Raw genomic sequence first — 9,722 nt, 5'->3', positions numbered from 1 at the left:
AATTCAAGGTGGAGTAATGAAAATTTACAAAGGCATCTTACTAGTTATGAAAGCTAAGAAAGTAGGAAATCTATTTCAGTTAGAAGGTAGAACTGGGTCAGATCATGTGTCTGTGTCTGAACATGACAGTAGTTCCATTCACTTATGGCATCAAAGATTGGGGCATATGAGTGAAAGAGGATTGAAAATTTTGGCTGACCGAAAGTTACTTCCTAATCTAAGATCTGGAAAATTGGATTTCTGTAAACATTGTCTGTTTGGTAAACAAAGTAAACAAAAGTTTAAAACAGGCAAACATACTAGTAAAGGGATACTTGATTATATTCATTCAGATGTTTGGGGTCCAGCCCCTACAGCGTCGTATGGTGGCTCGTCATATTTTGTATCATTTATTGATGACTTTTCTAGAAAAGTGTGGGTCTACATGTTGAAATGGAAGTCTGATGTTTTTACAGTTTTCAAGCAGTTTAGAGCATTGGTAGAAAACAACACTGGTAGAACTATAAAATGTTTAAGAACTGACAATGGTGGTGAGTTTTCCTCCAAGGAGTTTGACAGCTATTGCAAGGATGCAGGGATTGAGAGACATAAGACCACGGTTTATACTCCTCAGCAGAATGGAGTTGCTGAACGCATGAACAGGACTCTTCTAGAGAGAGCAAGGTGTATGCTGAGTAACTCCGGGTTGCCAAAGGAGTTGTGGACGGAAGCGGTGGCCACAGCTTGTTATGTGATAAACCGATCTCCATCAACGGCCATAGACTGCAAGATTCCGCAAGAGGTATGGAAAGGACACCCTTGTGACTATTCTAAACTCAGAGTGTTTGGTTGTGATGCATATGCTCTAGTGCCTAAACATCAGCGAACTAAACTAGATCCGAAATCGAAAAGGTATGTCTTTGTTGGGTATGGTGATGGAACAAAGGGATTTAGATTGTGGGATCCTACTACCCGCAAAATCATCATCAACAGAGATGTAAAGTTTAATGAATCCTCTCTTGTACAGTTAGATGTAGATAGAAGATTGAAACAGGATGATGTATCTGATTTCCAGCATATTCAGTTTGACAACATTTCTAATGATAGTCATAACGACCATAGTTCAGATTCTAGTCATGAACAGGTTTCAGAATCAGATTATGAACAGGGTTCAGATGGAGGACATGAACAGGTCTCAGATGGCGATCATGAAGAAATTCCTACAGTTGATAGACAGCCAATTGTGGAAGCACCAGAAACATTCTTAAGGAGGTCTACAAGGATCAAACGCCCTCCGAGAAGGTATGATGATCATGTTACTTCAGTTGCTTTGATCGCTAATGATGATGAACCTTTGTGTTATCAGGAAGCTGTAGAAGGTTCAAATAGTGACAAATGGAAAGCAGCCATGAAGGAAGAAATGATGGCCTTAGGTAAGAATGGTACATGGGATCTGGTTGAACTTCCCAAAGGTAGGAAAACTGTGGGATGCAAGTGGGTGTTCAAGCTGAAACGGGGTGTGAATGATACGGAAGACAGGTACAAAGCGAGACTGGTTGCAAAAGGGTTTTCTCAGAAAGATGGCATAGACTTTCATGAGATATTTTCACCAGTGGTTAAAATTGTTTCAATTAGAATTGTGTTAGCATTAGTGGCTTTCTTTGATTTGGAGTTGCAGCAGTTAGATGTTAAGACTGCATTTCTACATGGTGATTTAGATGAGGAAATATATATGGAACAACCGGAAGGGTTTGTTCAGCATCGCAATGAGAAATTTGTTTGCAGGCTCAAGAAGTCATTATATGGCCTGAAGCAGTCGCCTCGGCAGTGGTATAAGAAGTTTGATTCTTTCATGTTGAGTCAGAAATATGTTAGAAGTGAATATGATCATTGTGTTTATTTTAAACAGTTGAATAATGGCATGTTCATTATCTTAGTGTTGTATGTTGATGATATGCTTTTAGCAAGCAAAAGCATTGAAGAAATCAACAGGTTGAAGACTCAGATGGCAAGGACGTTTGATATGAAAGATCTAGGAGCGGCAAGACAGATTTTGGGCATGGAGATTTTCAGAGACAGGAGTAATGGTAAGCTGTGGCTTTCACAACAGAAGTATGTTGAGAAAATACTTGTGAGGTTTGGTATGAACAATGTGAAGCCTGTATCAATCCCTTTAGCTTCCCATTTTAAGCTTTCTTCGAGTTTATGTCCTAATACAGATGAAGAAAAGGATTATATGTCTCGAATTCCATATGCCAATGTAGTAGGGTGTTTAATGTATGCGATGGTTTGTACTCGACCAGATATTTCACATGCAGTTGGGGTTGTCAGCAGGTACATGACAAATCCGGGTAAAGAACACTGGTCAGTAGTGAAATGGGTGCTTCGGTACTTGAGAGGCACAAGTAGTTATTGTATTTCTTACAATAAGAGTAGTGAATTTGTTTGCGGATATGTTGATTCCGATTTTGCAGGTGATTTGGATAAGAGAAGATCAACTTCAGGGTACGTCTTTACTCTTGCAGGTGGAGCTATAAGCTGGATGTCAAAGCTACAGAATATTGTTGCTTTATCCACTACTGAAGCAGAATACATTGCTGCTTCTCATGCTTGCAAAGAGGCGGTTTGGTTGAAAGGTTTGCTTGGTGAGTTTGGTAGGTTACAGGACAACATCAGGTTACTTTGTGATAGTCAAAGTGCAATACATTTGGCTAAGAATCTGGCCTATCATAGTAAATCAAAGCATATTCCAATCAAATATCATTTTGTAAGACAGGTTATCACTGAAAGGGGAGTTTCTCTTGAAAAGGTGCATACAAAGGAAAACTGTGCAGACATGTTCACGAAACCAGTTTTGTTGGAGAAGCTACGCTGGTGTTTGGCTTCTCTTGGCTTGCAGAAAAGATAAAATAATAATAGCAGGGCATCAGGGGAATTGTTGTCAAGGTGGAGATTGTTGAGATTTTTTGTTTGGAGCAAAATAGGAAAAATCTCAGCTGATGACAACAATAGAATTCAGGTCCTAGATTAACTCCAGGTTGTTGGGAGGGAGTTAATGCCTCCTATATTTGATGTGAGGGAGTTAATGAGGCTGTTAGATTCTCTATGCTATATAACAGGCAACCATTCGGATGGTTTGCTGAGAGTGTGAGAGTTTTGTGAGGATTTCTTGATGTAATCTCCAATTTGATTAATAAACTCCTGATGCCTATGTTTGGTGGATGTAGCCCAGATTGGTTGGGTGAACCACGTTAAATACTGTGTCATATGTGCTTGATATTCTGCTGTGTGTTTATTTTGTGTGTTGTGCCTCTGGATTCCAACATAACTCATCACATAGAGCATAAGGCTTCAAGACTTCTATATTTAACACACATAGCTTGAGACATTAAGGATTTCTATGCTTATTTGGGCTACGAGCAGAAATAATGAATGAAAGGGAAGCTGAGAGCTATGATTCATGTGCTGTGGATTTAAAGATCTAATCTCAATATTCCTCATAGGCATATACATAAACAATGTTCGGACAAATGAATCTATGAAACAATTACAGACATTTTCATTAACATATAGATACTAATGAATCTGTGAAGGAGCTTGAAAGACATATAGCAACAATAATTACATGAATTCAGGGAAGAAGCATGAACATCAAAATGAGTTAAATAAAGGGGAACACATACTTTAATCCTTTGAAGAGGGAATCACCATTTTTTCCTTGATATTCTGAAAAGATACATATTACAAAGGAGATACAGTCTCAAAATATAACATGCAATATTTTATCTAGAATTTCTGAACCCGAATTAAGTCTTGCTTTCCCCTATTTATCAGAGGGGAGCAAGGAACTTCATTACAACAAAAATATCCATGGTTTGGATCATATATTAGGTCAACTAGCTGTATCAGTCGTGAATGGATATGTGGCCCAAAAATATATTACAGAAATTAAATGCCTCATTAAAAGGGAGGCATGTTATAGGACAAAAAGAATGAATATTATTCAAAGAGAACATCAATTTATTTTGTTCCAATCTCAGTCATAGCCACTGTTATAGATTGCGGTTTGCTTCTGGTATGGACTTTCGTGCTGCTCGGTCGGCTCCCATCACTTTATACTTTTACTGCGAGGATGCCTTGTTCTGTGAAATAGGGGTTGGGTCACCTGTAAGTGCTTGCTTTTTCAGTCCTCTGCCGTGTAGAGGGATAAGGCTCCATACAGAGCCATTAGCCTTCCTGAGTCTTAGGTACCTATCCATTGCTTCACCATGCTCCATTAAAGTCCTTAGCTGTCGGCTTATCTACCATGGAAAATTTTAGGGGCTAATATTCGCAAGTGGACTAATTTTATATGCTTTTTCCAAAAAAAAGATTCGCTAATTTCCATTTTTCCTAAAAATGATTCGCCCAAATTTTATAGTATAAAACTATTTTACCTTTAAAATTGCCAAAATTTTATACAGAGACTATATGAAATTATTATGCATTTTAATATTTTTACAAAAGTATCATCAAACATTTTACATATTGCATATTTTGGACTGGTCAAATTTGCTAAGGTTTTTAAACTTTAAGATAAATTTCCATCCTTAAAATTTTCCATGTTATCTGCCCATTAAAACTCTGTATTTTGCTATCATTGCATTGATTTGGTAGGTGGGATTTATTCCATGGAAACATCACAGTCACGTAGGCATGGGTTTTTTATTTAAACTGGTGAAAACTAGTATTTTCAATTTCCCCTTAGCCCCCTTCATCATAGCCCCTAGTGTGGTTTTCCTTATATGGCTGAGGGCTAGAACCAGGGGCTGAGCCCTCATGCGCTAAGGCCTTCAGACCTGTGTTTGGAGGCCTTTCCGATGTTATCGCAACTCCACATATCGGCACCTTAAACCTTGCTTTAACCTTTTCCTTGGAGCAGGACGACAGTCCAGAAGCGAGGTCGATATAGACAATGGCGTAATAATCTATCGTATCCAGGGGGGAGTGCCTGCATATTGCAATTGCATGCTAGAGGAGAAGACCCTTACCCTTTCCTTTGGAGCGGGCTGACAATCTGAACACGAGGTCCTCATAGACCCTACGCTAGTTATTTATCGCATCTAGGGAGGAGTCATGTACATTGCAATCGCTCTGCACTAATGTTTTAAGATTCTTTCCCCCACTTAACCACTGCAATCGCTATCCCGCTAGGTGACATCATCGTTGCCACATGTCACCCTATGAGTGGTGACACATCGCACCCCGAAATGGCCCTATGTCACCCCTAAAAATGCTAAAACTAGGTGACATGTGTCCTTTACCATGTCATCAACCATACTACCACGTCACTGCTGACGGTAGCTACCCTGTCAACATAGAGGACCAATCAGAGGCCGCCACGTGACCCCCTAGAGGAGAGAGAAAAAAGTGATCGGGTCTTGGTTTTGCAGGGAATTCCTTTGTATTTGGTTTTCTCACCCCCCCAACCCCCCTAAACGATGCACCACTTTATTGCACTATCAGCAGTTTGCAAGTCTTCTTGAGTTGAAACCCTGTTGAATCGTCGATGCCCCCTAGAGGAGAGAGAAAATGGGAGGCCCAAACCTTGGTATTTCCATGATTTTCTTTGTTAACAGTTTTCGGCCCTTCCCCGCCGATGCGAAAATATATTGCAAATCGGCTCCAGCATGGTTTGGAGTATGTTGTAACTGAGGGAGTGTTTGATCTGCAGGATGTGGGATGTGATATCAGCATTCAGAACTGTGATATGTTGATAGCCTTAGTTGGGTGCCCCAAGGATCCTGTCGATATGCAATATCAATGATCGGCAAATCACTACTTTTTATTCTGCTATTGTTCCTTTCTTGCTGACCTCCGCCGATCGCCGATAGCCGATACGTTCTATGCTTGGAGCTCTCAACTGTTGATTTGCGATAAAATCTCTTCCCGGACCCACCAATTACCAATATGCAATATCGGCGATCAATAGATCGTTGTTTTTGAACCCGCCAATGCTCCTTTCCCGCCAAAAAGCCCGATTTTCGATTGAAATATAAGCCTCCCAGGTTTTGATTGCGATTTGTCTCCACACTTAGTCATTTTCTTGGTCAGTTGGGCTTTTCCAAGGTAGACTTCAAAATTCCTTAACTTCTTCTCCAGGAGTCCATTTCTGGACTTCCATATACCATTGGAAAGCCCTTTCTAAGCACTACGTAATGGAGAGGGTTTGATCAAGCTCTAATAGATTTTGTGGACTAGGACAGAGGCTCCAAATTTCATTGCTCTTGGGCAATCTTGACCAATTAGAAACCACAATGCAATGTGTGACAACATATAGTACATTTTTTATTAACGAGAAGCATTTTTGGTTCCTAGATTATTATTTCTTCAGGGACCTAAGTCTCCTTGGGTCAGGGCTGAGGGCCAGGTACTTAGGCCCATGTTTGTACTTTTACTTTTCATGCATTAGTTCAACTATACATTTCTACAACTTCATTCCTTAATATTGTTTTATTCATGATATAAATCAATTTCTTTATAAGTTTTATTTTTGCATCTTGTCTTAGTGAATTTAGCCATAGTTATTTTATGCAATTTAGTATCCTTTATTATGCACTATCCTATTTAGTTTGCTGTTATTTAATTGTTGTTCACATGTTTTTGCATTCTATGTTACATAAATTCATGTTTTGTAGACCTATAGAAACCCATATATTTACTCTTTTCGAGAATATATTGATTCATCATAGGCATAAGGACTTGGGAAGGAATTCTTGGCCTCTCCTTAGCCCTTGCTTATCTTATTCATCTCTAAAACCACAAGTAGAATGCATAAAATTTCTCTCGACTGTTTCATGTACCAAAACATGGGCATTTTGTAACAGCCCTCAAATTTTATCAAAACACCTCCAAATTTGCACCCAAAGCATGTTCAACCTTCCTTAGCATATTAAAATGCATGCTAAACATTGAATATGGAATTTAGGAGTTCAAAGACCCCTTAGAATTCTTAACCTAATAGCTATAGCAAAACTATCTTTATTTTCTGCAAATTAGGGTTTATTGTTTAAATCTCTCGCATCAGAAAAATATATGCTCATAATCCATATTTTATTACCAGAATTCATACTAATAACAAATATCAATGGACTCTAGGAGAAGCTCTCAAATAATCATATAAACACATATGTGGGCATAAGATATATATATATATATGTATATGTATATGTATATGTATATGTATATGTATATGTATATGTATATGTATATGTATATATATATATATATATATATATATATATATATATATATATGGCTTTTTTTTGTAGCTTTGAACGCTTTTACAAAATGTCTAAAAGAGTTGTTGATGCTAGTGAGAATTTCCTCATCCCAAAATATCCATGAAAATGAGTACATTCTAATCAAGACCGGAGCTACAGTGAAAACTTCTTTATCGGGTACAAATCTCTCCATCCAAAAGCAGAGATAAATTCCAATAGTGTTGAATAAGTACATGTCATTTTCAAAAACATGTGTTCTGTCTTCAATACTAGCAATAAAGTAAAAAAACCCTTGGCACTCAGTTCTAGTTTGATTTTCCCCTTAGGTTTCCACTTCAACTAGATCCAATAGGAGAGTGCTTTTTCTGAGGGCGAGACACTCACAAATTTGCAAATGAGGGTGTGATCTCGCATATATTGAATACATTCCCCAATATAGCTAGATTGTACTTCAAATTTTGGATGTAATGTTTCTTTGGGGAGACAACTACTGAGCATTCATTTCCCTAGTGGGGAGTTGGGAAGCAAACCATTTTAATGTTTCCCCTTAGGGTTTTGACCAGAAACTTAAGGGTTTGAGATAGAAGGTTGTCTCATACAATTGTAGCCTACTACATTTCAATTGTATGAAGGAGGCTCTCTCCCTCCGCTAAAACTAGCCATGGGAAGAGTGATTGAGTGGATATGCAAGACTCGATAGTTAGGGTTTTAGTGCAAATCCCAAATTTTGCAGAGCTTCCCTTTTTTGCATATTCTAACTAAAATATAACTTTATTTTAATATATTATTATTATTCATTATAAAAATAATTAATATTTGACTTAACATATATACATTTATACATCTTGAGTGGGCCCAATGGTTAAGAACGTGTGTTTCCTCCTAAGAGGTCATAGGTTCAAAACCAGAGTATGCCTTCGCAACTTAGCTGTCAAATCGTTGCGCGGAAGTGGGTCCCTTGTCCCACAAACAAGGGGGTCTCATACACCAATTTGGTGTCTAGCTTGGTTGTGACCTTAAAAATGGATAATAATAATAATAACATCTAACAAGATTCTTAACCATGGAGATTCACCCCCACTTAACCATATAGATTCTTAAAATGTAAATAGACTTTGTTACAATGCATCAAATTCAATATCATGGCTTATAAATACCACATGTCAAAAAAACCATAACTCATTTCAAATGACCCTTGTCCATATCACATTTTTTTAATTAAAAGAGCATAAATGACATAACTACTTTTGAGATAAATGGAATCTATAATTCCTACTTGTCTTTTTTTCCAACTATAGGTGTCCACTCCTAACATTTAGGAGTTGATTGAGACCTAATTGGTTGAAAGATTCTCTCAAACTAGTTAACTTCCTAAATTGGTGCGTGCTTGAGATATTCAAGCAACCAAAATATTGTTTGTCCATATATATATATATATATGGGGCATATGGAAATTTAAATTGGTACCAGAATCCATATGGACTTGGGTCTTGGCTCCTTTGGGTATAGTATAGGACTTGGGCCTTAGCCCCTCTAGGTATAGTATAGGGAAATAAGAGAGTATAGCATTGTATGTTAGGTGATTTCCTTTGTTCAAAAGTCGTAGCCACTCTGTTTGGTTGTGCGCAACAGATAAGATGGGAGACCAATACAGATCACGTCGTCGACGAACTTATGTCCTCGACGAACTTGTAGACGTTGGATTATGCGTGGTGCTTCTGTTCCCTGCAGAAAACTTACACGTGGAATTGTGGAAGATCATTGATGATCGCAGGATTTGAGCACTGCCGCTGCATGGACTTGTGGAATATTGTTGTCTAGAATTATCGTAGTCGTGAAGAAATTGCTGCCAAATTTGCTAGTGCTCTGTTCTGTGCAGCTGCTGCTATTCAAGAGATTTTCAATTTTATGCGCGACGGCCGCTTAAGCTGCAAAGGAGATTCAGCACCAAAGGATAATCGTTATCGCCTTGCTTCTGGAATTGAGGAGACTATTTGGGTTCATAACGTGGAATTTATCGGCTGAAATTTGTGTATAGAGGGGAGTGCTTTAGTACTTTGCCGAGGTTTGTGGAGCGTGCAAATTGGAAGAATCGAAAGCGTTTAGCTCACATAACTGCTGTACATTGGTCTTTTTCTTATTATCCAAGCTTGATCTGCGACGAAGGAGCGACTACCGTGTGTAGTGTGGTTGTTATGGCTCGTTTTTTAGAGCCACTTCTATTCACAAACTGAGAGGTGAAAGAAGCGCTGGTGTGTATGCCTTGATGCCTTGTATGAGATCTACATGAATGTTTTCGAGTTATGCGTACGCCTGTGCCATAAGTCAGACACCATACAACTGAAGAATCGTGAAATGGAGTTAACATACTAAGGAGAGCCCGTTGCGCGTTTTTTTTACTGGTGCAAGTGTAGCGTGAAGTGTTTGACGCGATTGGAGTGTTTTTCTTGGTGAGGGGAGCGTGGAGCCAGCCAACCAGTC

The sequence above is a fragment of the Pinus tabuliformis genome, chromosome 6 (genome assembly GCF_031772625.1).
Source record: "Pinus tabuliformis cultivar Carrire ecotype Pingquan chromosome 6, CPIR1, whole genome shotgun sequence".
Taxonomy (NCBI): Eukaryota; Viridiplantae; Streptophyta; class Pinopsida; order Pinales; family Pinaceae; genus Pinus; species Pinus tabuliformis.
This window is presented reverse-complemented; position numbering follows the sequence as displayed.